This window comes from Sminthopsis crassicaudata, chromosome 4, assembly GCF_048593235.1.
Source record: "Sminthopsis crassicaudata isolate SCR6 chromosome 4, ASM4859323v1, whole genome shotgun sequence".
Taxonomy (NCBI): Eukaryota; Metazoa; Chordata; class Mammalia; order Dasyuromorphia; family Dasyuridae; genus Sminthopsis; species Sminthopsis crassicaudata.
Window position 1 is genome coordinate 19,695,466 of NC_133620.1, and position 22,860 is coordinate 19,718,325.

Sequence of the window (22,860 nt, forward strand, 5' to 3'; positions counted from 1 at the left end):
ATTTCTTTCTCCGATTCATTTTACCAATGAGGAAACCGAGGCACACAGGGATAAGTGAATTGCCCTGGGTCACACAACTAAGAAGTGTCTGAGGCTGGATTTGAACTCGGGAAGAGGCATGCTCCTGACTCCAAGCCTGGCACCCTGGGCACTATGGCACCCCCCAGCTGCCCTGTGGAAAAATGCATCCTCTGTTTCTGCCTCTTGAGGACAGAAAGTGTTTCATTCTTTGTGCCTGTACAACCACGCTTAACACAGAACCTGGCACAGAATAAGCCTTTAATGAATGCTCAGAGAATGAATGAGCTCTACATGTCAAATGCTTTATACCAAGCACTGTGCTGGGCACATTGCATCTGTACGTGTAATTAGGGAATATTAGGAGATTCAGGTACAAAGAATGAGTGAATTCAGAAGGAGCCTGCTTTCTGATATATATTTAGTTAGTAGACAAATCTTGCCGTTCTCATCTCTACAGCATCTCTCAGGGGTGACTCCGTATCTCCACCCACTGTGATGGCCCCAATCCAGGCTCTCGCTTTCTCCCGTAAATTATTCCAATTGACTCATCTTTGGTTTATCTGTCCCAAGTCTCTCCCCACTTTGGTTCATTCTATATATTGTATTAAAGTGATTTTCTTTAGGCAAGCACAGGTCCAAACCCGATTCTCCTATTTAGTCAATCTCAGTGAGTTCCTACTGTCAATTGGACTTTTGAAGCCCTTTATAACCTGGCCCTAATCTATCCTTCCAGACACATTGGATTCCTTCTTCCATGGTTTTTAATCCATTGAAACAGACCTTCTTAATTCATGATGAAAAATGTTAGCTACCTCTAGAGAAAGAACTGATGCCTGAATATAGACTGAAGCATGCTGTTTTCCTTCCTTTCTTCTTCCTTCCTTCCTTCCTTCCTTCCTTCCTTCCTTCCTTCCTTCCTTCCTTCCTTCCTTCCTTCCTTCCTTCCTTCCTTCCTTCCTTCCTTTCTTTCTTTTCTTTTCTTTCTTTTTTCTTTTCTTCTTTCTTTCTTTCTTTTTTCTTTTCTTTTCTTTCTTTTTCTTCTTTTCTTCTTTCTTTCTTTCTTTCTTTCTTTCTTTCTTTCTTCTTTCTTTCTTTCTTTCTTCTTTCTTTCTTTCTTTCTTTCTTCTTTCTTTCTTTCTTTCTTTCTTTCTTTCTTCTTTCTTTCTTTCTTTCTTTCTTTCTTTTCTTTCTTCTTCTTCCTTCCTTCCTTCCTTCCTTCCTTTCCTTTTTTTCCCATTCTTCCTTCCTTCCTTTCCCACTTCCTTCTTTCCTTTCCTATTCTTCTTTTATTTTTCCTTCCTTCCTCCCTCTTTTCCTTCCTCCCTCTTTTCCTTTCTCCCTTTCTTCCTTCTTTCCTTCCAGTTTTTCTCTATCTCTATCTTTGTCTCTCTCTGTGTTTTTCTCTCTCCCCCCTTTTCTGTCTGTCTCTGCGTGTGTCTCTCAATGTAACTCTTGCATTTTACAATTAAAAACCCTACAAGCTTTCTTCCTTCCTTCCTTCCTTCCTTCCTTCCTTCCTTCCTTCCCTCCCTCCTTCCCTCCTTCCTTCCTTCCCTCCCTCCTTCCCTCCTTCCTTCCCTCCTTCCTTCCTTCCCTCCCTCCTTCCCTCCTTCCTTCCTTCCTTCCTTCCTTCCCTCCCTCCTTCCCTCCTTCCTTCCTTCCTTCCTTCCTTCCCTCCCTCCTTCCCTCCTTCCTTCCTTCCTTCCTTCCTTCCTTCCTTCCTTCCTTCCTTCCTTCCTTCCTTCCTTCCTTCCTTCCTTCCTTCCTTCCTTCCTTCCTTCCTTCTATTCTTTTTTTATTTGTGTTCTTTCACAAAATGACTAATACAGAAATGTTTTACATAATTGGAATTGCATAACCTGTGTCAGATTGATTGCAGTCTCAGGGAGGGGGGAAAGGAACTATGGATAGAATTTGAAGCTGACACACACACACACACACACACACAAAAAAAAAACCAAATGAATGTTTATAATGTTTTTACATATAATTAGGAAAAATTAAATATTATTTTAAAAATCAGACCTTCACTTGAGAACAGGAGCCCAGGCTGAAAGCTGTAGCAGTATCCTGGGTAAGAAGTGACAAGGGCCTCTGGGAGGGTAGTGGTCTCTGGGTGGAGAGAATGGGACATACATGAGAAATATTGAAGGCTGAAATGACAAATTTTGACCCCAGATTAATTATGTGGGATGAGTAGGAAGGTGGGGGTGGAAGATATCCCTGAAGTTACAAGTCTGGGCTTATTAATCCCTTAACAGTAATAGAAAATTTGGGGGAAAGGGAGAGTTTAGGGATTAAGATAACAGTTTGGTTTGGACATATCAAGTTTAAGATTCAGGGGAAATTAATGAACTTAGCCAAGACCATGCAGGAAGGAAGGAAGGAGAAAAGGCAGGACTCGAATCCCCATCCTCTGGTCATCTGTGTTCTGTTGAGCTCCATATGTGCAAAATGGTTTCTAAGTGTGGTCTAGTGGCAAAAGTAAATGCTTGGAGGGCGAGGACTTGGATTCTGACATTCATCATCTGTGTGATCTTGGTCAGGTTTCTGCTCCTTGATTTTCTTGTCTATAAAATGGGGGCAGCTGGGAATAGCTGGCCCCTGAGATCACCTCGAGCCATGATCCGTGATTCCTGGCTGTGTAATCTTGAGCAAATCAATTCACTTCTCTGGACCTCAGTTTTCTTGTCTGTAAAATTGGAACGAGAGCATTTGAAGTCTCTCTTATCCTACATCATGTCTTACCCTTAAAGCACTATATAAATGTCAGCTATTCCCATAGAGGATGCTCTAAAACAAACAAACAAAAAACCCGACACAGAACTCTGTATCCATCAAAGAATATTGAAAATGTGAGTTTCCATTACTCTCATGTTACTTTTAAAGTGGTTTTTTGTTTTGTTTTGTTTTGTTTTCCTTCCTGAGTCTGGGTTCTGGAGCTTAGAAGAACGGGCTGCAAATTTCTCTGTAAATTCACCAGCAAACACTAGATGGCAGGGATGGCCGACAATTGGAATTTCTGAATTTGGCACAAATGGCAACTCCCAGAATCATGAAACTCTATCTTGTTTTGGGTTTAAAAAAATCATAATAATGCTTATTATTTCCTGTGTCCATTGGGCCAAAGCAAACATTTCATCTAACTCAGAATACTTCCTCGGATCTCCTTTGGCCGCATCCTGGCCAGGGAGTAGTTCTCCTTTGGGGATGCTGGTAACAGACTGGGCACAACTGGTTTGCACCTTGGAGGAGCTCTGAGGCATCAGGGGAGCATGTGGAAGTGGAAGGGGCAAATGGAAGGGTCTTCTCCCAGCCTCCCCCAGCAGCCTTGCCCCTCTCCTTTGGTTTCTCCCTCCCGCCCCCATTCCTCTGCTTCCAATTGATTAGCCATCATCATGGAGGGCAGGAGCCAGGGCTAACCCAGACCCTTCCAGCTGTCAATTGTCCCTGCCCCAAACACCAGTTTCCCAGAGGCTTTTCCCCCTGATGCCCAGGGTAACGGGGACTCCCATCTCCCCCTGATGCCCAAGGTAACGGAGACTCCCATCTCCCCCTGATGCCCAGGGTAACGGGGACTCCCATCTCCCCCTGATGCCCAGGGTAACGGGGACTCCCATCTCCCCCTGATGCCCAGGGTAACGGGGACTCCCATCTCCCCCTGATGCCCAGGGTAACGGGGACTCCCATCTCCCCCTGATGCCCAGGGTAACGGGGACTCCCACCTCCCCCTGATTCCCAGGGTAACGGGGACTCCCATCTCCCCCTGATGCCTAGAGTAACGGGGACTCCCATCTCCCCCTGATGCCTAGAGTAACGGGGACTCCCATCTCCCCCTGATGCCCAGGGTAACGGGGACTCCCATCTCCCCCTGATGCCCAGGGTAACGGGGACTCCCATCTCCCCCTGATGCCCAGGGTAACGGGGACTCCCATCTCCCCCTGATTCCCAGGGTAACGGGGACTCCCATCTCCCCCTGATGCCTAGAGTAACGGGGACTCCCATCTCCCCCTGATGCCTAGAGTAACGGGGACTCCCATCTCCCCCTGATGCCCAGGGTAACGGGGACTCCCATCTCCCCCTGATGCCCAGGGTAATGGGGACTCCCATCTCCCCCTGATGCCCAGGGTAACGGGGACTCCCATCTCCCCCTGATGCCCAGGGTAATGGGGACTCCCAGAGGGCACAGATTGGCTTGTTCTTCAGGTTCCTACCTAGCATTTGGCACAATGGCAGGCACATGATGGATGCTCAATAATTTTTCCATTACTCATTTATCCTCCAGTCAGACAAACCATTTTTTGTTCATATGACCAGACCTATAACGAGTTTGCTTAATAACTTTTTTTTTTAATTACTCATTTATCCTTCAAACAAATCACTTTTGCCCAAATGCTTTAAGCATTAGGGACCTAGGTCATGGAATTATAGAGTTAGAAAAAACTTAAGGAGAATCTACTCAACCCTGCATTTTGCAATTAAAAATTCTACAAGCTCATGAGATTTAGAGCTGGAGGAAATGTAGGGAACCACCAGGTGACTTTTTCTCCATTGAATGCAAAAGTTCCTGAGAATAGACCTCTTCTTTTCTGTCTTTGTTTTCCTAGAACCTAGCATCTTTCTGGGTATACAGAAGGTGTCTGATAAATGCTACATGGATTGATTCATTAAGTTAGTGTCAACACTTCATTTTACAAATGCAAAAATCGAAAATTGAAGCTGAGATCACCTCGAGCTATGATCCAGTGATTCCTGGCTGTGTAATCTTGAGCAAATCAATTCACTTCAGTGGACCTCCATTTTCTTGTCTGTAAAATGGAAGGGTTGGATTAGAGAGCATTATCCTATATCATGCCTTGCCCTTAAAGTGCTATATAAATGTCAGCTATTCATGTAGAGGATGTGCTAAAAACTAACAAACCAAAAACCTTAGAACAGAAATGAGCAAAGTCACACATCAGATCATGACAGAATAAAGATAAAAATGCAGGTCTTGGGGACAGCTGCGTGGCGCAGTGGATAGCGCATCAACCCTGAAGTCAGGAGGTCCTCAGTTCAAATCTGGTCTCAGACACTTAACGTGGCCTAGTTGATGACCCTGGTCAAGTCACTTAACCCTGATTGCCTCAGAAAAATAAATAAATAAATATATATATATATATATAAACAAACAAATGAATGATGAATGAATAAATAAATGGATGAATGAATGAATAAATAAATAAATAATAAAATAAAATAAAATAAAAAATGCAGGTCTTCAGATTCCTAGTGTTCAGGTATACCTAGGGTTACAAATTTAGACTTTGGAAGAAAATGAGATGTCAAATCAATCGTTCCTTTTACAGAGGAGTAACTGTCCAATATCACACAAATCTTTAATGGCAGAAGTGGAGCTAAACCCAGACATTCTGAAGGGCAAGCAAGCTCTCCTCACACTCGAACCCGGGATCTCAGGGGCAGCTCTCAATGGCGATTTTAAAGGTCACTCAGCTTTTATGGAAAGGGGGGGGAGAAAAAGGGAGTTTAAGAGGTGGGACAGGCTTGAAATCAGGTTAATCCTTTGGATTTTTCCTATGGGAATCTGGGACAAGAAAACTTTCACAAGAAGATATTTTTATCTGATGAGACCCCAAAATAATTTCCCATAAGCTGAGAAGAAGAAAAAAATCTAATGACTACAGCACCAGTCATTGTTCCCAAATGGTTGAGAAAAGGTCATCTCCATGAATTTTCTCCCGTAGAATTTTCAGTTTGACAAATGGCATTAGACCGAGCAATAAGAGATCTAGGCCCTGGTTCCACCTGTACCAGCACTTCGCCACATTTCCTCCAGCACCTCACTGAGTCTTGGTTCCTTTATCTTTAAAGTGATACAGTGCAATTAGATTAGATCTAAGAAATCTTCCCGTTCTAACATTGTGCTAAGCCCCCTCCCAAATCTGACATTCCAAGTTGGAAGAGAGCTTAGAACAGGGGATATCAGAGCGGGAGGGAGCTTAGAACAGAGGATATCAGAGCTGGGAGGGAGCTTAGAACAGAGGATATCAGAGCTGGGAGGGAGCTTAGAACAGGGGGTGTCAGAGCTGCGAGGGAGCTTAGAACAGGGGATGTCAGGGCTGGGAAGGAGCTTAGAACAGGGGGTGTCAGGGCTGGGAGGGAGCTTAGAACAGGGGAGGTCAGGGCTGGGAAGGAGCTTAGAACAGGGGGTGTCAGAGCTGCAAGGGAGCTTAGAACAGGGGATGTCAGGGCTGGGAAGGAGCTTAGAAGAGGGGGTGTCAGGGCTGGGAGGGAGCTTAGAACAGGGGAGGTCAGGGCTGGGAAGGAGCTTAGAACAGGGGGTGTCAGAGCTGCGAGGGAGCTTAGAACAGGGGATGTCAGAGCTGGGAGGGAGCTTAGAACAGGGGAGGTCAGGGCTGGGAAGGAGCTTAGAACAGGGGATGTCAGAGCTGAGAGGGAGCTTAGAACAGGGGGTGTCAGAGCTGCGAGGGAGCTTAGAACAGGGGATGTCAGAGCTGGGAGGGAGCTTAGAACAGGGGGTGTCAGAGTTGGGAGGGAGCTTAGAACAGGGGATGTCAGAGCTGGGAGGGAGCTTAGAACAGGGGATGTCAGAGCTGGGAGGGAGCTTAGAACAGGGGATGTCAGAGCTGCGAGGGAGCTTAGAACAGGGGATGTCAGAGCTGGGAGGGGGCTTAGAACAGGGGATGTCAGAGCTGCGAGGGAGCTTAGAACAGGGGGTGTCGGAGCTGCGAGGGAGCTTAGAACAGGGGAGGTGAGAGTTGGGAGGGGGTTTAAAACAGGGGATGTCAGAGCTGGGAGGGGGCTTAGAACAGGGGATGTCAGAGCTGGGAGGGGCCTTAGAACAGGGGAGGTGAGAGTTGGGAGGGAGCTTAGAACAGGGCGTGTCAGAGCTGGGAGGGAGCTTAGAACAGGGGAGGTGAGAGTTGGGAGGGGGTTTAGAACAGGGGATGTACTTCAGAATAACCTCTCCACTTGCCAGAGTAAGAAATTGAGATCCCAAGAAGCTGATTCACAGATGTCCCATGGGTAGTAAGTACGAAGGTAGCACAAGAAGGAGGATTTGAATCCAGCTTCTCTAACTAGTCACTGTACTTCATTTGAATATCGGTGTCCAGCTGCAAATCCAGTGATTTTCCCACCATCCACAATGGAGGCAAGGGAAACTCCTGGCACCGAATGCAGGCCGGTGCCCTTGCCCCGGAGCCACCCTGTCTCCACGGGCCCCTGGCACTCTGATTGTTCCAGGGCTGGAGATTAATAAATACCGCGGGAGTCACCCACCCGTCGAAGCAGATCTACTCTGTGCCCTGGAACGGGGGCTCCCCCACGGCCGAGGACCGCCGGCAGGAAGTGGGCTGGGTGAGGCCGATCTGATCTGGCCGGAGTGGAACGTTCCATTGGCTTGCTGTGCCCCGACCTTCACCAGATGGAAATCAGCCCGCTCTTGCGTGAACAAGTCCATTAAGATCATGGCAACCCAGGGAAGGCAGGACTTCCCGTGCCCACATTTCACTGAGTGTGCAAGAACCGGGGCGGGGGAGACGGAGGGTTTGGGTTTGTTTGTTTGTTGCTGTTTTAACTCTTAAAAGTTGTGATTTGGGGAGATTTGAGGAGCTTGTGCCGTTGGGGAGAGAGAAGCTGGGGGGACGGGTTCCAGGGCGGCCTTTGTCACATACTGTCGGGACGACCTCAGGAAGTCCTCCAACCTCAGCCAGCTCATAAACCAAAGAAAAGGAGCCCACGCTGTGGGGGAGCTGCCTCGGCCATTGAAACGACAGCTCGCTGGCCTCTCCCTCTAACGTCTGCCTCTTAGTGATCCCATTTGAGGTTTTCTTAGCACAGATGCTTTGCCCTTTCCTTCTCCGGCCCATTTTACAGCTGAGGAAACTGAGACCAGAGTCACCCAACTAATAAGTGGCTGACACAAAATTTGAAGTCAACTCTTGCTAACTCGGGCCGGTGCTCTTTCCGCTGCGCCGCCAGCGTCCTTGAAAGCCCCATCAGCCTCCTTTCGACGGGTCAGCCCCCAATTTTGGGGCCGCCATCTTTCCTGGGACGGGCCTTCCCTCTGCTAGTTATTAGGGTCTGGAATCCCAACGCCAGTGGTCTAAATAACAGCATTTCTTAGAAACGACCTGGAAGCTGCCCAGATTTCCCCTTTATCCCACAACTGCCCCACGCTACCTCCCCAACCTTCTCCAGACCTAAGCCACTCAGAGTCCTTAGAGAAAGGAATCTCCACTTTTTGGACAGAATTTTAGGCTGAGGGGGAAGTTGCTGGGGGTTTCTGGCGAAGAGATGGGCTGGAGTTCCACAGGACGGCTCCGATAAGTGCCATAGGTGGAGGACGTTTGGGATTTGCGAGGCAGGAACCAAAGTGTCCGAGAACTGGGGCCTGGCTCCAGGAGCTGCGGGAACAAGGAGGGGAGCTCCCCACGTGGGACGGCCAGCCAGGCCCAGGGCTGTGCTCCCAAAGGAGCCTGTTCTTTCTGGGGGCTGTGCTCCGAGTGGAGCAGGGAGAGGCTGCCCAGAGGGCAGAAAGGGCACTGGGCCAGAGAGCAGCCAGAGGGAGGGCTCCGAAGCTGTTCTGCGATCCCCTGAGACAGAGAGAAGGTCTGAGGCTTAAGGGACCAGGAGCTAGAGCGGGAGCTTTATATCTCTAAGCCTCAATTGCTGCCCCTGTTAAATGGGTGTGGGGAGAAGTGTGGGAGGGGGCAGCCAGAAGGAAAGACTCCTTCCTGCTCTTGATCTAGGAGGCAATATTCCCCAAATCCGACCTGCTCCCCACAATAGAAAAGTACAGTAACAATAGAGAGAAGCAGTCTGGACTACGCGGCTGGGAAACGGCAGGGCCAGACCTCAAGCCCTGCTCTTCTGACTTTGACCACAGCAATAAATGAAACAGGAGATGACAGGATGTGGTGCAAAGTGCTGGTACTGGAGACAGACCCAGCTCTGCCATAAACCACTCAGGGGGCTGGAGAAAGTCACAGAACTGTTATTTGAGGTGCTTAGTTCCCAGGTCCTCTCCCAACCCTGACATCCCCTGTTCTGAGCCCCCTCCCAGCTCTGACATCCCCTGTTCTGAGCCCCCTCCCAGCTCTGACATTCCCTGTTCTAAGCCCCCTCTCAGCTCTGACATCTCCTGTTCTAAGCTCCTTCCCAGCTCTGACATTCCCTGTTCTAAGCCCCCTCCCAACTCTGACATTCCCTGTTCTAAGCTCCCTCCCAGCTCTGACATTCCCTGTTCTAAGCTCCCTCCCAGCTCTGACATTCCCTGTTCTAAGCTCCCTCCCAGCTCTGACATCCCCTGTTCTGAGCCCCCTCCCAGCTCTGACATTCCCTGTTCTAAGCCCCCTCTCAGCTCTGACATCTCCTGTTCTAAGCTCCTTCCCAGCTCTGACATCCCCTGTTCTAAGCCCCCTCCCAACTCTGACATCCCCTGTTCTGAGCCCCCTCCCAGCTCTGACATCCCCTGTTCTAAGCTCCCTCCCAGCTCTGACATCCCCTGTTCTAAGCTCCCTCCCAGCTCTGACATCCCCTGTTCTAAGCCCCCTCCCAGCTCTGACATCTCCTGTTCTGAGCCCCCTCCCAGCTCTGACATCCCCTTCTAAGCCCCCTCCCAGCTCTGACATCTCCTGTTCTGAGCCCCCTCCCAGCTCTGACATCTCCTGTTCTAAGCTCCCTCCCAGCTCTGACATCTCCTGTTCTAAGCCCCCTCCCAGCTCTGACATCTCCTGTTCTAAGCCCCTCCCAGCTCTGACCTCCCCTGTTCTAAGCCCCTCCCAGCTCTGACCTCCCCTGTTCTAAGCCCCTCCCGCTCTGACCTCCCCTGTTCTAAGCCCCCTCCCAGCTCTGACATCTCCTGTTCTAAGCCCCCTCCCAGCTCTGACCTCTCCTGTTCTAAGCCCCCTCCCAGCTCTGACATCTCCTGTTCTAAGCTCCTTCCCAGCTCTGACCTCTCCTGTTCTAAGCCCCCTCCCAGCTCTGACATCTCCTGTTCTAAGCTCCCTCCCAGCTCTGACATCCCCTGTTCTAAGCCCCCTCCCAGCTCTGACATCTCCTGTTCTAAGCCCCTTCCCAGCTCTGACCTCCCCTGTTCTAAGCTCCCTCCCAGCTCTGACATCTCCTGTTCTAAACCCCCTCCCAGCTCTGACACCCCCTGTTCTAAGCCCCCTCCCAGCTCTGACATCCCCTGTTCTAAGCCCCCTCCCAGCTCTGACACCCCCTGTTCTGAGCCCCCTCCCAGCCCTGACATTTTCCCCAGTCCCCTTGAGGTTAAGCATTCTCTCTCTTTTGGGGAGCCTGTACCCTCTATGATCACCGCCGAGATGCCCTAGTACCCCAGTAAGGGCAGGGCCCTGACCAGTTGGTCATTTCCAAGCAGACAATGGGTCGGAGCCTCCCTCCTGTTTAGATGCTCTCACACAGCCCAGAGGGACAGCCGGGGGTAGGGGGATTCTGGGCTGCCTCCTTGTCTTGAGGGACCCAACTTGTCTTCTAATGGACTCTGTGAGGATTTGTCTTCTTGGCAATAGCTTTTATTTGCACCTGTCCCCTAGACAGGTGTCCCCTAGGTGTGCTCTGGCAGCCCTGGGGGAGGAAGAGTTAGGAATTATGCACAGAGGGGTGAGGAAGAGGAAGGAAAGTCGGCTAATTTGGAATTAGGAGACGGATTCAAATCCTACATCTGACTGATGAGAGAGGCAGCAGCATCCAGGGGGCCAGGTGCTTAATTAGGAATCTGCCTCAGTTTCTTCATTTGTAAAGTGAGTTGGAGAAGGAAATGACAAATTAGTCCAGCATCCAGCCGAGAAAATTCCAAATGGGGTCATAAAGAATTGGGCATGCATTCTCCAATTAATAAATGCTCAAAGGAAAAGAAATTGAAACCATTTCTAGTCATATGAAAAAATGCTCTAAATCACTACTGATCAGAGAAATGCAAATTAAGACAACTCTGAGATACCACTACACACCTGTCAGATTGGCTAAGATGACAGGAACAAATAATGATGAATGTTGGAGGGGATGTGGGAAAACTGGGACACTGATGCATTGTTGGTGGAGTTGTGAAAGAATCCAACCATTCTGGAGAGCAATTTGGAACTATGCCCAAACAGTTATCAAACTGTGCATACCCTTTGATCCAGTACTGCTACTACTGGGATTATATCCCAAGGAAATACTAAAGAGCAGAAAGGGACCTGTGTGTGCCAAAATGTTTGTGGCAGCTCTTTTCATAGTGGCTAGAAACTGGAAGTTGAATGGATGTCCATCAATTGGAGAATGGTTGGGTAAATTATGGTATATGAAGGTTATGGAATATTATTGTTCTGTAAGAAATGACCAGCAGGAGGATCTCAGAGACAGTTGAAGAGACTGATATGAATTGTAAGAGACTTAATGTGAAATGAGCAGAACCAGGAGATCGTTATACGCGGCAACAACAAGACTATCTGATGATCAATTCTGATGGATGCGGCTCTCTTCAACAATGAGATGGTTCAAACCAGTTCCAGTCGTTCAATAAAGAAGAGAGCCATCTACACCCAGAGAGAGGACTGTGGGACTGAACGTGAATCACAACATAGAATTTTCACCTTTTTGTTGTTGTTATTGCTTGTTTTTATTTCTCATTTTCCCCTTTTTGACCTTATTTTTCTTTTGCAACATGATAATTGTGGAAATATGTTTAGAAGAATTGCATGTATTTAACCTCTACTTTCTGTCTTGGGGAGAGAGTGGGGAGAAGGGAGAGAGAAAAATTTGGAAAACAAGGTTATGCAAGGGTGAATGTTGAAAACTGCAAATATTTTAAAAATAAAAAGCTATTATCTTAAAAAAATGGACGTGACTGAACACCCTCACCACCTGTGAGTCTCTCCATCAGCAATGTATGTAATAAGTTTTCGGTTTTGGCATTCCCAACACTTTCCAATTAGAGGAAACCTATTTTATGTCTCTGGGACTCAGTTTCTACACTTAAAATCCCTAAAATAGGGAGAGGACATTTGTTCTCCTTACTCCTCAGGATTGTTGGGAGGATCGTGTATGTCATTTTTGTATGCATGTGTGTGACCCTGGAGAATAAAATGGCGAGTCATGCCAGGTCCTTTGCCAAGAAAACCTCAAACAGGGTCACAGAGTCAGACATTACTGAAGTGAGCGAACAACACTATCCACATGAACCAAGGAATCCCCATTCTCGTGCTACTTTTCTAAAGCGGCGTGAGATTAGCCGCCGTGTCCTGGGCTGCTTGGCCCGTCCCTCCTGTCATTTTAACATCATACAATCAAAATTGATTTTTATACTAATGGAACCAACCAACGTTTGTGGTAAATGTTTATCACTTGCTTCACTTCCATGTTTTTTCAAGGCTTTAAAGCAACTTGGATATATTAGATGGCACCTGAGCTGAGTTTCGCAGGAAAAATAACAGCTAATACTTATAAAGCACCTACTATGGGCCAGGCACTGCGAGGGGCATTTTACACATAGTATGGCCACATGAGATCCCCTGTGAAACAGTGGGCATTGTTATCTCCATTTTTATAGAGGAGGAAACTGAGGCAAACAGCAGTTAAGTGATTTACCAAGAGTTCAAGAACTCGTAGATGCTGAGGCTAGATTCCAGTTCAGGATGTCCTGGCAATGTGGGCTTCAAGAGGAGGTGGGGAGGGGGCGCTTTCCAGGCCTAAGGAACGCCAAGGCACAAAGGATGGGAAAGGTAATAAAGTTTGTGAGGGAGCAAGGAGGACAGTTTGGACTGCGGAAAAATGATGGAGAGTAATGGGGAAAGGGCCTGAGGAAGTAATGGGGAGCCACTGAAATGATTGAGCAGAGCAGGACATTTTTACATCACCTTGTTAACATGACTAATGTGAAAATAAGTTTAATATGATTATACACGTATAATCTTTATCAGATTGCTTGTCATCTTGAGGAGGGGGTTAGGAGGGAGAGAGGAAGAAAACAATTTTCATTCAAAATCTTATAAAAGTAAATATTGCAAACAATTTTTACATGTAATTAGCACAATAAAATACAATGAAGTGGGAAAAAATCTAATTTTTTCAAAGATAAAGAGCAAAAAAATGAGGTCTATTATAGACAAAAAATAATTCTGATAAAACTATATACATTTTGATACAACAATACCTGTCTGTATCCCAGGATCTGTATCCCAAAGAGATCATGAAAAAGGGAAAGGACCCATGTGTATAAAAATATTTATAGCAGCTCTTTTTGGGGTGACAAAAATTAGAAATTGAGGGGTTGCCCACCAATTAGGGAATGGCTGAACAAGTTGTGGTATATGAATGTAATGGAATATTATTGTTCTAGAATAAATGAGGAGGAGGAAGAATTCAGAAAAAAAAATCTAGAAAGACTCACATGAACTTTTGCTGGGAGAAGTGAACGGAACCAAGAGAACATCGTACACAGTAACAGCAACATTGCGTGACGATCAGCTTTGATAGACTTGGCTCTTCTCAGCAGTGCAATGATCCGAGACAATTTCAATAGACTTGAGATGGAAAATGCCATCCACGTCCAGAGAAAGAACAATGAAGACTGAGTGTCGGTCAAAGCTTGCTATTTTAACTTTTTTCTCTTTTTTTTTTTCTTTCTCGTTGCTTTTTCTTTTTGTTCTGATTTTTCTTTCACAAAATGACAAATAAGGAAATAGGCTTAGCATGATTGTACATGTATAATCGATATCAGATTGCTTACTGTCTTGGGGAGAAGGGAGAGAGGAAGAGGGGGAGAAAAATCTGGCACTCAGAAAATGAATGTTGAAAACTATGTAATTAGGGGAAATTCTATTAAGTAAGAATAGATTCTAGCTTCTGCAATGCTCCTTAGACTTGTATTTCTTTTGCAGATTGACTGTGTCTTACTTTATTCACAATAAGGCTGGGAGTTGAGTCAAGAAGCATTATTCTCCCTGTTTCACAAAAAAAAATAAATTAATTAAAAATTAAAAAATGAAACTTGGATTTAGGAAATGAGTCAAACTGAAAACAAAGTCTCTTGTTATTGTGCTCACCCCAAATTTGAGCAGGATGGTTTTTGTTGCAGTTTGGAAGACCTTAGACCTGAGCCTCTTATCAGAAGAAAGATCATCCAGCAGACCTAGCTCAGGAGGGATGAGTGGCTCATAAAGTAAAATCCAACAGCTGTGGAGCAGAGGACTCAAAAAGGCTTCTTTTACTTCAAGTATTTTTTTCAGGTCTCCTATTCAAGCAGTAGCCTATTTCTTTTTTTTTCTTTTTTTTTTTTTTCTTTTCTTTTCCTGAGGCTGGGGTTAAGTGACTTGCCCAGGGTCACACAGCTAGGAAGTGTTAAGTGTCTGAGATCAAATTTGAACTCGGGTCCTCCTGAATTCAGGGCTGGGGCTCTATCCACTGCGACACCTACTGTCCCCCAGTAGCCTTTCAATTTTAGGAATGGGTCAAGATTATGAGGGCTGAGACAAAGATGTTCTTTTCAGACTCTAACATACACTACAGGTCTTCCCAGATGAGTACTTCCACTCCCTCACCACAGACTCCCAGAATGGAGAAAAAATGGAAAAGCAGAAAAATTAATCCTTAATTAAGCTCTCTTAATGCTATGGACTCATTATTCAACATGACCAAATTTCCTTTTATCTTTTACTAAAATCACAGAATAATAAAATAATCATAAAATATTAATGGGAGAATCATAATAGAAAAATAATCACAGAATAAACATGATGGTAGCAGAACAAAATAATAGAAAAATACTGTCTAGATGACAATATCAAAATAATAACTACAGAATCATTTATATAAATATTAGTTTTAAGGTTTACAAATTGCTTTATATACATTATCTCATTTGATCAAAAGATATTATATTTTATATTGTAGCATTTAACCAAATGAGATAACATATGTAAAATATTTTGCAATTCGTAAAGTGCTATATAAATGTTGTTATTATTCATGTTATTGTTGGTGGCGGAATTGTTGTTACTATGATATCTTTACATTAACTCGTGAGGAAGGCACTAGTAAGATCTACTTTGATAGATGAGAGGTTGAGAGAGGTTCGTTAATTGGTTCAAAGTCCCACAGTTAATTAAGTAAGTTCTGAGGCAGGATTCACACTCAAAGTTCCAAACCCTAACCTCATCAGGCCATGTGCTACTGTAGAGGAGCAGAGATCCAGAGTGGAAGGGACCTCAACACTAACTTATCCAGCCTCCATCTTTTAGAGATGAGGAAAAGGAGACCCAGAGAAATGAGCTACTGGAGATACCATAATTTCAGAGGGAGGATTTGAACCAGGACCCCATTCTCCATCTCAGTGGGATGATGCTTCTCCAACTCCTCGCTGGACAGTGATCTGTACAAAATATCATCTCAAAAACTCTCAGTGAGGAGAGCCCACCACAGCCCATGTGGACTTGGGGAATGCTTCAATTGTTTGGAAGTCTGTTTATCTATCTCTCTGACTATTTATTCAACTATCCAACCATCTATCTAGTCATCATCTATCCAATGCTGGGCATAGTGCCTGGGGCAAAGTAGGTGCTTTATAAATGTTTATCTGCTACTAGTAACTAATACTACTAGTATCAACCCCACCACTTCTATTACTACCACAATCACTACTATTATAACTACCACTGTTACTATTACTACTACAACTACCCACCTGCTACTGCTGCTGCTGCTGCTACTACTACTACTACTGCTATTACTATTGCCATTTCTACAACTAGTACTATAACGACTATTACCACTACTACAACTAATACTATAACTACTATTATCACTACTAGTACTATTACTACCACTACTATTACTACTATTAATACTATTGCTACTACTACTATTAGCACTACTAGAACTAGTACTCTTACTACTACTACCATTTCTATTACTACCACCACTACTACTATTCCTACTACTACTGCTACTATCACTACAATTACTACTACTACTACTACAACTAGTACTATTACTACTATTACCACTACTACAATTAGTATTATTACTATAACTACTACTATTCCTACCACTACTACTATTACTATTATTACCACCACCACTACTACTACTAGTACTATCACTACTACTACTACCACTACTATTACCACTACCACTACTAATGCTACTACTACTACTACTACTGTTACCACTAATACAACTAATACTATTACTACCACTACTACTACTATTACTATTACTACTATCACTACAATTACTAATACTACTACTACTATTGCTACAACTACCAATATTATTGTAATTACTACAACCACTAAATCTGTCTGCACCTTACACTCCTTGCCCTGCCCCCTTGGGGCTGAGGAGAACCAGTCCAGGCCCCTTTCGGTGGGACAGGCCACTTTGTAAAGTCTGAAGACCAAGACCTTTCCCTCCCAGCCCTTGGATATTCTCTCTAGACCAAACTTTCCTGTTACTCCCCTAGCTCCTAGTTCCTCCCTAAGCTGCTCTTCTCTGGTTCCTCAGTAGGGGGAGGGAAGGGATGAGGAAGAACCCCTCAGGCCTAAGTAAACAAGAGAAAGACCAGTCTGACTGGACCATCCTGTGTGTGATGGAGCGATAATGTGTCACTCACCTGCAGAGGGAGGCAGGAGACACCTGAGGAAGGACTTTACAGGCTCAATGGGGTGCTTAGCTTGAATCCGAAAGACCAGAGCAGGCTGGGAAGGGACGGGTCAGGCTTGTACTGTTACTCTGAGTTCTTTGCAGAGTTTGGGGTGCAGGAAGCGGAAGAACCAGTGCTGGTCCCTTCCACCTGGGAGTGAACCATAATCTGGCTCTAGGGAGAGTGCTCGGGTATAAGCAGAGAGGGGGGAAATGTGAGAGGTAGGTACCAAGGAGCTGCAATCATGAGATCTGGCAATTAGTGACATACGTGAATAGAGGGTTACAGAGGACTGGGAAGTTCGAGTCTAGTCATGTGACCATTTAACCTATATCAGCCTAAATTCTCTATCTAATATGACAAAAGCAACAGCACCTGTTTTTCCAGATTCTGAGATAACATGAAAAGCAGCTTGCAAAATGTCAGTGCTCTGTAAACACTCAACTATTACATGTGGCCAAGGATTCCTGAGAGCCTTCTGCATGTATCACAGTGACTGGCATACAGTAGAAGCTTAATAAAGGCTTGCTGACTGTCTGACTATAAGATCCTCCTCTTCCTAGAAATTCTCTTCAAGGGCAAAACATTCAACATCCTCTCTTCTATGGGCTACAAGAATGGCTGCCAGAAAGTCTCATCCAAGGATGAAGAAAATGGAGGATTCTGTCAACCTCTATGGTGGTCCCCAGATTCTGCCCACTCCCCAGCACTCCACCATTGCTTTTCTTTCTCCACAACTTCTAGTCAGAGGCAATGTTTTAGAATCTTTGTTTTTATTTGCTCACTTTAAATTGTCATCAATTTGGGTCAATAAAAAATAATAATAATGTTATTGTTAAAATAGTATGTGTAAGGGACACAGTGGATAGTGTTGCATTTAGAATCATCTTCCTAGGTTCAAATCCAGCCTCAGCCACTTACTAGATGCATGGCTCTGGGCAGGTCACTTCACCCTATTTGCCTCAGTTTCCCCTTCTATAAAATGAGCCAGAGAAGGAAATGGGAAACCACTCCTGTATCCCTGCTAAAATAAAAATGGGGTCACAGAGAATTGGTAACAACTGAAAAACGAGTAAACAACTTTGTTCAAATAGCTAAGAGTGCAGAGCAAGGACCCAGGTTGTATTACCTTCAACATGTCTCCTACGCCAGACCCTCCTCTCCACTCTCGCTGCTGTCACCCCTGCTCAGCATTTTGTATCATCTGCCTCTCCTTCTCGCTTTATCCTTCGTCTCCCTTCTATTATCGGCATTTATAGTTTCTAGCCTCTATTATTTTTATCTCATCCTTTCTCTTCTTCAGGCCATCCTTCATCCAGCATCAAAATAAGGTCTCTATAGCACAAAGCTGAGTCTATCCTCCCTTGCTCCAAAAATCTTCACTGGCTCCTTATTACTGCTGAGTAAATAAAACCATCATTACTCTGAAGGGATTATGATGAAAAATGCTATCCATGCTGGGAGAAAAAACTCATTGTGTCTGAAAACAGATTGAAATATACTTTTACTTTATTTTTCTTGAGAGCTTCTTTTTGGGGAAGGGGGGGACACAGCTACATTTTCTTTCACAATATGAGTTTTGTAGAAATGTTTTGGATAACTTCACAAGTACCTTCTTAAAGAGGGATGGGGGGAGGAGGAAGGAAGAGATTCTGGAACTCAAAGTTTTAAAAACAAATGTAACAAAATTTACATGTAACTGCATAAAAAAAATTAAAAACAAATAAATGAAATACAACCATCTTAGTCTAACAGTCAAAGCTTTTTGGTATTAGCTTTGCCCGCCCTTGCCAACCTTCCCTTACATTACTCCCCTATACTTTACCTGTGATGTGGCCAAATTGACTTGATGACTAATTATTTTCTGATCTTTTTCTGTTCCCACAAGCCTCTGTTCAAGGCTGAAATATATATTCCCTCCTCTTCTTTTGATTTTTCAGGTCTAAAATATATATTCCCTCCCCTTCTTTTTGATTTTTCAGGTCTGAAATATATATTCCCTCCTCTTCTTTTGATTTTTCAGGTCTGAAATATATTTTCCCTCCTCTTCTTTTGATTTTTTTCTCTCCCTCCAAGCCTTAGCCCCCTTACCTCTGAAGTACAGACTATCAGAAAGAATATTGTGTTTAGAATCAGAGGAATGGGTTCAAAACCTGCCTCTGATATTTTCTCTCTGTATGACCATGGGCAAGTCATTTCTCTAGCATTCAGGAAGGAGATGGTCTCTGAAATCCCTGAGATAAAGTTTAAGGCTTTCCACTTTCCTGATCCCCCCAAGTTGTTAGCTGCCCTGGTAAATTTCCCTATTGTACTTGGTTAGGACCTCTCCTTTGCCTTCTCCATCCTGAGCCAGACTTGGCTGTAATTATGTATCCAGGAAGGGAGACTCTGTAGCCTTTAATGAAATGCTTTAATCAAGGTGATCTGGGATTGTCCCAAGAAGAAATAGCACAAATGCATATAAAGGATTAGGAAAGACTTGCAAAAGCGATCTAAAGGAATGGGGAGGGGTCCCAATTGTAACACTTGGGAAGATAAAGAAATGTCTGCCTCAGTTTTCTCATCTATAAAGTGGGGATACTAATAGAACCACTGGCCTAGGGTTGTTATGAGACTAAGATGAGATAATACTTGCGAAGGACTTTGCAAATCTTAACTCATTATATAAATGATAGTTATCGTTATCATAATTTGGGAATTATTGGGAAGTATCAGAGGCCTGTTTCTGGGCAACTTAAGGCAAAAAGTCACTTTCCAGAGCTGAGGACATGGGGGAAAGTCCAACGTTCTGGCAGAAAGGAGATGGGTGGAGATGGTTGGGAACACCATGGAGATCACAGATCCATGGCAAGCTCCCATTTCTGAATTTTTAAGTAGCACCTCCCATACCCCCCCCCCCTTTTTTTTAGGAACCTTGATCCCTTACCAAGATCTTCCCATGATCTCTCACTGTGGTGACTGGAGCCAAGCCCATCATACTTATCAGTCACTAGCTCCACAAGTCCAATTGAGGTAGAAAAACAGGGCCTGGAGGAAAGGATTAGTGGTGTATTTATTTCTTCCAAGCCTGCTAAGGACCCCCCTCACTTCCACCTCCTAGAATCCCTAACTTCTTTGGGGCTCAGCTCAAACACCACTTCTCCCTGCCCAAAGCCTTGCTTGATCCCTCCCAATGCTCCTGCTGGATGGGGACAATGACCTTGTACTTATTGCATCTGGACACCTTCTATGTTGTCTCCTCTCTTGCAATGTGAGTTCTTGGAGGGCAGGGACTGTGTCTGGGCCTAAGAGGTGTTTGCTGCTTGCTCAGGGGTCACTGCCCCGCACTAATGTCACTTCACTAATGTAGACTCTTTGCCAAGCCTCCCTCAGTGGGTGATTTTCAGGGATTTCGTGAGGATTAGTGGGAGACCCTCCATCTTTTGGATGAATGAATGAATGAAACAAACAGACCAGCCTCAGGACCCGATTCCTCCCAGATGCCAGACACAACTGTTGCTTCACTCTTGACTTTGTGCAAACCCGCTCCGGGGCCAAATCGCTGTCGTTTCTCTTCTACAAAATTTCTCTCTGCATTTTCTTCCCTCTGTCCCAAAGCCGGCTCCCTGCCAGAGGTCACTGTCACCTTGCAAAAGGTTATTGCAAAAGGTTGTTGTTGTTTTTTCTTCTGGAGGCAATGGGAGAAAAGTCCAGAGGTCACAAATCGGAGACCAGCTTCGGAATGGGGTTCTCCTGACCTCAGGGTCTAAGTGCTGGGTTACCCGGATGCCCTGGCAGTTTCTGACCGGCCCTCTGCTCCGTGACTCTCCCCGCTTCTCGCCATGTCACCCTTCCACCCAGTGACTCCACAGGTCCCTGTTATTTCCACCATAAAAGCTGAGGCCGGGCCCATCCCCCCTCTCCACCTTCCTTACCTCTCACTGCCTTTCACCTTCATTGCCACCCTCAGACACTTGCACGCACCCTGCCCAGCCCTTCAATCCCTCCTGCTTGGACTCGCCTTTTTCTCCTGTGGATGTGACCCAAACCAAGCCCCAACCCCCCTTTCTGCTGGAGGCTCTGTCCGGGCCCTCGGACCCCTCCCTCATCATCTTCCTTCCACCCCCCTGGAACTCGTCCCTTCCCCTGTTAGACGAGACGACCCCCGAGCGATTTTGCTTAGTCTGCGTCCCCTGGGCACTCAGCACAGCTCTCGGCACACAGTCAGTGCTTTCAATCCTAAGTGACTGACACTCCTCAGACAAGTCCAAGTTGAGTTTCAGCAGATCCCCGGGATGACACTAGGGGGCAGCAGATGTCTCCTTTTCACTTATCAGCTGCACCCAGTTTATGGTCCAGCTCCTCACCATCCATCCTCATAATCGCTGACATTTATATAGAGCTTTAAGGTTTACAAAGTGCTACACGCACATTAGCTCATTTAATCCTCCCGGCAGCCCTGTGAGGTGGCTACCGACAGGTACGGATTTCCTTGTTTCCAGGAGGAGGAAACTGAGTTTTGTGGGCGGCTGAGCCAGAGGGAACCGGGGCTCCCCCCAAGTCCCAGAGCCGGAGCTGGACTCCTGCCGCCCGCCTCTAGAACAAGAAGGGGTCCTGCCGGGCCCTGGGAGCCCAATCCAGCCCGATGATTCTCTGATCTTCACAGTGCTGGCTGGGGGCTCAGAAGCCACCTCCTCCAACCCTGCCTTCTACAGAGAAGGAAACTGAGGCCCAAGAGGGCTCGCTCCTCGTCTGTGTCAGAGAGAGCTGGAAGATGGGCCCGTTTCCGCCATCAGTGTCCGTCCATGGGACCCAGAATGCCCACCTAGTACCCAGGAGGCTTTACAAGTGTTCTCATCCAATCATCAGGCCCGTTATTGGTCCCAGTCCCACCTGCCTGAGGTCTGCCTGCATAAGTCAGGTCCCTCTTTTCAGAGCATTCCAGTTACTTGCAGCTTCTGAGCCAGCTCATGATAATAAAACCATTTCTATATCAAGGACCCACAGCCAGAAGAGGTCAGAGTGGGAGCCCAGGTTTTCCAGGGAATACCCACTGCCCCATGATTTGTCCAGAGAACTTAACTTTTTTTCCCTGAGGCAATTGAGATTAAGTGACTTGCCCAGGGTCACACAGCCAAGTATCTGAGGTCAAATTTGAACTCAGGTCCTCCTGACTTCAGGGCTGGTGCTCTAGCCACTGCACTACCTAGCCTCATGCTCAGTCCCTCAGGTACATGGTGTGAACAGTGTGGACTGAGTCATGAAAAGCAGATTTCTTCCCTTAAACAGCACAAAGTTCCCTGGTTCTGGAAGAACTTTCCATCCGCCACTTCTGTAGCGAGGTAACCAGGCTCGCTGATCCCTGTAAAACTGAGGGGCTTTCTGCAAAGGAATGGGAACTTTCTGTGGATATTTCTTGGGGATCCGTATTTTTTTGTCAGGAGAAAAATCAGACCTTCTGGGGCAAATGAGATCCAGAAAGGTCAGGTTTTTCCTTAATCCATCTCCAGACACAACAAACCTCTTGTCCTCCTTCAGCCTCTGTTTCCCTTTCCCTTGAGGGGAGTCCCTCTCCCTTTGAAGGAGAGTATTGGGCCGGCTCTGATCATTCTACTTTTCTAATGAAGAATTGAGGTTATGGTTTTAAATCTGGCAGTTGCATTTGGCTAGTCTTCCGTAAAAGAGACTAGCTAAAGCTGGAAAAGTCCTCAGAAGTTCTTCTGAACCCAATCCCCCCATTTTGCAGAGGAGAAAACTGAGGTGCAGAGAAATTCAGGGATGTGGCCTAGCTCATGCCCAGGATTCAATGCTAGGCCGATGAGATGCCCCATAAGGTACTGACAACTTTTAGCATCAATGATTCTAGATTTCCTCACTCACAGGATATGGAAATAGGAAGAGACCTTGTCTAAACTGACCTAAGATCACAGATTAAGAACTAGAAAGGACCCAACCAGTCGTCTGACCTCTTCTTCACTTCATCCTGTTTGCCTCAGTTTCTCCATCTGTCAAATGAGCTGGAGAGGGTCGGTCAGGCATGAATGAAAACAACTGAACAACAGCAAAAATCACCTCCCAGGATCACGAAGACAAAACGAGAAGGCAAAGAAAGGCTTCCAAAAGCCAAACCCCTTTATCACTCTAAGTGTTATTTATTAACCTTAAACAGAGCTACCTGAAACACTCTG

At 45.8% G+C, this 22,860-nt stretch overlaps 1 long non-coding RNA gene across 1 annotated transcript; it reads right to left on the minus strand.

Moving 5' to 3' along the window:
- Positions 1-2,124: 2,124 nt before the first annotated feature.
- LOC141540501 (uncharacterized) lies at positions 2,125-13,698 on the minus strand. Its single transcript, XR_012481554.1, has 3 exons — positions 13,442-13,698; positions 4,751-4,829; positions 2,125-2,713 (listed from the first exon to the last, which is right to left on the minus strand). It is a non-coding gene; the product is annotated as an uncharacterized LOC141540501 (long non-coding RNA).
- Between the last annotated feature and the right edge of the window lie 9,162 nt (positions 13,699-22,860).